The sequence below is a fragment of the Triticum dicoccoides genome, chromosome 5A, assembly GCF_002162155.2.
Source record: "Triticum dicoccoides isolate Atlit2015 ecotype Zavitan chromosome 5A, WEW_v2.0, whole genome shotgun sequence".
NCBI classification, from domain to species: Eukaryota; Viridiplantae; Streptophyta; class Magnoliopsida; order Poales; family Poaceae; genus Triticum; species Triticum dicoccoides.
In genome coordinates this window covers 276,964,625-276,970,885 of record NC_041388.1, presented here as the reverse complement: position 1 = coordinate 276,970,885, position 6,261 = coordinate 276,964,625, and positions in this window count along the sequence as shown.

Here is a 6,261-nt window from a genome sequence, read left to right as displayed (position 1 = left end):
CCTCCTCGCAGCTCCCTTCCTCTCGCGCCTTCACGTCCTCCGATGATGTCACCCCGTCGCCCGACCCTGATGCATCGTTGCCTGACGCCGCCCCGTCATGCCTCCGTCCTCCTCCGTGGCGTCACCTCGTCGGCGCCGCCCCACCGCCTCTACCTCGCCGACGCCACTTCGCCGCCGGACCGCCCCGTCTCCCCTACCTCTACTTTGCCCAACGCCGCCAGACATCATCCCCGGCCTCCCCGTGCGCGTCATCGAGCTTGATGTGAGCTCCCGCCTCCTCCTGTCCTCTCCCTTCTCCTCCTCATGCCTCGTAGCCGTCGGACCATCGAGCGCCACCCGTAGCTGCGTCGGCCGTCACCGTTGCTATCGTGACCGGCCACCCTGTAGCCTCCTGCTTGCGCCCGCTGATGCGCGCCGTCGCCCTCGTCCTCTAGTAGTGCGTGGCGGACGAAATGGTCGCCGGAGATGGTCACTAGGGCCTCGCTGCTACCTCTTGAGCACTGCGTTGGTTTTCCCTTGAAGAGGAAAGGGTGATGCAGTAAAGTAGCGTAAGTATTTCCCTCAGTTTTTGAGAACCAAGGTATCAATCCAGTAGGAGATCACGCTCGAGTCCCACGCACCTACACAAACAAACAAACAAGAACCTCACAAACAACGCGATAAAGGGGTTGTCAATCCTTTCACGGTCACTTACGATAGTAAGATCTGATAGATATGATAAGATAATATTTTTGGTATTTTTATGATAAAGAGAAATAAAGATGCAAAGTAAAATAAATGGCAATAGAAATAGCTAAGTGTTGGAAGATTAATACGATGGAAGATAGATTCAGGGGCCATAGGTTTCACTAGTGGCTTCTCTCAAGAGCATAAGTATTACGGTGCATAAACGAATTACTGTCAAGCAATTGATAGAATTGAGCGTAGTTATGAGAATATCTAGGTATGATCATGTATATAGGCATCACGTCCGTGACAAGTAGACCGAAACGATTCTGCATCTACTACTATTACTCCACACATCGACCTCTATCCAGCATGCATCTAGAGTATTAAGTTCATAAGAACAGAGTAATGCTTTAAGTAAGATGACATGATGTAGAGGGATAAACTCATGCAATATGCTATAAACCCCATCTTTTTATCCTCGATGGCAACAATACAATACGTGCCTTGCTGCCCCTGCTGTCACTGGGAAAGGACACCGCAAGATTGAACCCAAAGCTAAGCACTTCTCCCATTGCAAGAAAGATCGATCTAGTAGGCCAAACCAAACCGACAATTCGAAGAGACTTGCAAAGATAATCAATCATACATAAAAGAATTCAGAGGGGATTCAAATATTGTTCATAGATAAACTTGATCATAAACCCACAATTCATCGGATCTTGACAAACACACCGCAAAACAAGATTACATCAAATAGATCTCCAAGAAGATCAAGGAGAACTTTGTATTGAGAACCAAAGAGAGAGAACAAGCCATCTAGCTAATAACTATGGACCTGAAGGTCTGAAGTAAACTACTCACACATCACCGGAGAGGCCATGGAGTTGATGTAGAGGCCCTCCGTGATCCATGCCCCCTCCGGCGTAGCTCCGGAAAAGGCCCCAAGATGGGATCTCTCGGGTACAGAAGGTTGAGGCGGTGGAATTAGGTTTTCGTGGTGCTCCTAGATGTTTGCGGGGTACGTGGACTTATATAGGAGGAAGAAGTAGGTCGGTGGAGCAATGAGGGGCCCACGAGGGTGGAGGGCGCGCCCAGGGGGGTAGGCGCGCCCCCCTGCCTCGTGGCCTCCTCGATTGTTTCTTGACGCCCACTCCAAGTCTCCTAGATCACGTTTGTTGAGAAAATCATGTTCCCGAAGGTTTCATTCCGTTTGGACTTCGTTTGATATTCCTTTTCTACGAAACACTAAAATAGGCAAAAAAAAGCAATTTGGGTTGGGCCTCCGGTTAATAGGTTAGTCCCAAAATAATATAAAAGTGTATAGTAAAGCCCATTAAACATCCAAAACAGAATATAATATAGCATGGAACAATAAAAAATTATAGATACGTTGGAGACGTATCAAGCATCCCCAAGCTTAATTTATGCTCATCCTTGAGTAGGTAAATGATAAAAATAGAATTTTTGATGTGGAATGCTACTTAGCATAATTTTCAATGTAATTCTCTTAGTTGTGGTATGAATATTCAGATCCGAAAGATTCAAGACAAAAGTTTAATATTGACATAAAATAATAATACTTCAAGCATACTAACTAAGCAATTATGTCTTCTCAAAATAGCATGGTCATAGAAAGTTATCCCTACAAAATCATATAGTCTGGCTATGTTGTATCTTCATCACATAAAATATTTAAATCATGCACAACCCCGATGACAAGCCAATCAATTGTTTCATACTTTTGATGTTCTCAAACTTTTTCAATCTTCACGCAATACATGAGCGTGAGCCATGGACATAGCACTATATGTGGAATAGAATGGTGGTTGTGGAGAAGACAAAAAAGGAGAAGATAGTCTCACATCAACTAGGCATATCAACGGGCTATGGAGATGCCCATCAATAGATATCAATGTGAGTGAGTAGGGATTGCCATGCAACGGATGCACTAGAGCTATAAGTATATGAAAGCTCAACAAAAGAAACTAAGTGGGTGTGCATCCAACTCGCTTGATCATGAAGACCTAGGGCATTTTGAGGAAGCCCATCATTGGAATATACAAGCCAAGTTCTATAATGAAAAAATCCCACTAGTATATGAAAGTGATATCATAGGATACTCTCTATCATGAAGATCATGGTGCTACTTTGAAGCACAGGTATGGAAAAAGGATAGTAGCATTGTCCCTTCTCTCTTTTTCTCATTTTTTTGGGCCTTCTTCCTTTTTATGGCCTTTCTTTTTTTTTGTTTGGAGTCTCATCCTGACTTGTGGGGGAATCATAGTCTCCATCATCCTTTCTTCACTTGGGACAATGCTCTAATAATTATGATCATCACACTTTATTTACTTACAACTCAAGAATTACAACTCAATACTTAGAACAAAATATGACTCTATGTGAATGCCTCCGGCGGTGTACCGGGATATGCAATGAATCTAGAGTGACATGTATGAAAGAATTATGAATGGTGGCTTTGCCACAAATACGATGTCAACTACATGATCACGCAAAGCAATTATGACAATGATGAAGCGTGTCATAGTAAACGAAATGGTGGTAAGTTGCATGGCAATATATCTCGGAATGACTATGGAAATGCCATGATAGGTAGGTATGATGGCTGTTTTGAGGAAGGTATATGGTGGGTATATGATACCGGCGAAAAGTGCGCGGTATTAGAGAGGCTAGCAATGGTGGAAGGATGAGAGTGCGTATAATCCATGGACTCAACATTAGTCATGAAGAACTCATATACTTGTTGCAAAAATCTACAAGTTATCAAAGCAAAGTATTACACGCCTGCTCCTAGGGGGATAGATTGGTAGGAAAAGACCATCGCTCGGTCCCGACCGCCACTCATAAGGAATACAATCAATAAATAAATCATGCTCCAACTTCATCACATAACGGTTCACCATACGTGCATGCTACGGGAATCACAAACTTTAACACAAGTATTTCTCAAATTCATAACCACTCAACTAGCATGACTCTAATATCACCATCTTCATATCTCAAAACAATTATCAAGCATCAAACTTCTCATAGTATTCAACACACTCATAAGAAAAAAAATTACTAATCTTGGATGGCTATCACTTTAGGACTAATTTTTATGATTAAAGAAAATTACCATGCTGTTTTGTAGGGCTCTCAAAATAATATAAGTGAAGCATGAGAAAACAATAGTTTCTATAAAACAAATCCACCACCGTGCTCCAAAAAGATATAAGTGAAGCACTAGAGAAAAAACTATATACCTCAAAAGATATAAGTGAAGCACATAGAGTATTCTAATAAATTTCAAATCATGTGTGTCTCTCTCCAAAGGTGTGTACAGCCAGGATGATTGTGGTAAAATAAAAATCAAAGACTCAAATCATACAAGATGCTCCAAGCAAAACACATATCATGTGGTGAATAAAAATATAGCTCCAAGTAAAGTTACCGATGGACGAACACGAAAGAGGGGATGCCTTCCGGGGCATCCCCAAGCTTTGCCTTTTTGGTGTCCTTATATTACCTTGGGGTGCCATGGGCATCCCCAAGCTTAGGCTCTTGCCACTCCTTATTCCATAATCCATCAAATCTTTACCCAAAACTTGAAAACTTCACAACACAAAACTCAAAATAGAAAATCTCGTGAGCTCCATTAGCGAAAGAAAACAAAACACCACTTCAAGGTACTGTGTTGAACTCATTATTTATTTATATTTGTGTTAAACCTATTGTATTCCAACTTCTCTATGGTTTATAAACTCTTTTACTAGCCATATATTCATCAAAATAAGCAAACAACACACAAAAAACAGAATGTGTCAAAAACAGAACAGTCTGTAGTAATCTGTAAAAACTTCTGGAACCCCAAAAATTCTAAAATAAATTGCTAGACGTGAGGAATTAATCTATTAATCATCTGCAAAAATAATTAACTAAATATCACTCTCCAGATAAAAATGGCAGCAATTCTCGTGAGCGCTAAAGTTTCTGTTTTTTACAGCAAGATCAAAAAGACTTTCCCCAAGTCTTCCCAACGGTTCTACTTGGCACAAACACTAATTAAACACAAAAAACACAAATAAAACAGAGGCTAGATAAATTATGTATTACTAAACAGGATCAAAAAGCAAGTAATAAAAATAAAATTGGGTTGCCTCCCAACAAGCGCTATCGTTTAACGCCCCTAGCTAGGCATAAAAGCAAGGATAGATCTAGATATTGCCATCTTTGGTATGCAATCCATAAGTGGCTCTCATAATAGATTCATATGGTAATTTAATTTTATTTCTAGGGAAGTGTTACGTGCCTTTCCTTAATGGAAATTGGAATCTAATATTCCCTTCCTTCATATCAATAATTGCACCAATCGTTCTAAGGAAAGGTCTACCAAGAATAATAGGACATGAAGGATTGCAATCTTTGTCAAGAACAATGAAATCTATGGGCACATAGTTCCTATTTGCAGCAATAAGAACATAATTAATTCTTCCCATAGGTTTCTTAATAGTGGAATCCGCAAGGTGCAAGTTTAAAGAACAATCATCAAATTCACGGAATCCTAGCAAATCACATAAAGTTTTCGGAATCGTGGAAACACTAGCACCCAGATCACACAAAGCATAGCATTCATGATCTTTAATTTTAATTTTAATAGTAGGTTCCCACTCATCATAAAGTTTTCTAGGGATAGAAACTTCCAACTCAAGTTTTTCTTCATAAGATTGCATCAAAGCATCAACGATATGTTTAGTAAAAGCTTTATTTTGACTATAGGCATGAGGAGAATTTAGCACGGATTGCAACAAGGAAATACAATATATCAAAGATCAATTATCATAATTAAATTCCTTGAAATCCAAAATAGTGGGTTCATTGATATCTAAAGTTTTGACCTCTTCAATCCCACTTTTACAAATTTTTGCATCAAGATCTAAAAACTCCGAATTTTTGGAACTCCTTCTAGGTAAAGGTGGCTCATCTTCAGTCCCATCATTATCAAGATTCATATTGCAAAACAAATATTTAATAGGAGACACATCAATAACTTTTAGATCTTCATCTTTATTTTCATAGAAACTAGAAGAACACGCTTTCACAAAGCAATCTTTCTTAGCACGCATCCTAGCGGTTCTTTCTTTGCACTCATCAATGGAAATTCTCATGGCTTTGGGAGACTCATTGATATCATGCTTAGGTGGAATAGATCTAAGTTTCAAAGAATCAACATCAAGAGAAATTCTATCAACGTTCCTAGCCAATTCGTCAACCTTAAGCAATTTTTCTTCAAGCAAAGCATTGAAATTCTTTTGCGAATTCATAAACTCCTTAACACAAGTATCAAATTCAAAGGGCATCTTATTAAAATTTCCATAAGAATTGTTCTAGGAATTACCATAATTATTAGAGGAATTACTAGGAAACAACCTAGAATTAAAATTACCTCTATACGCGTTATTACCAAAATTGTTCCTACCAACAAAATTCACATCCATAGATTCATTATTATTCTCAATCAAGGTAGACAAAGGCACATCATTAGGATCAGAGGAAACACTCTTATTAGCAAACAATTTCATAAGTTCATCCATC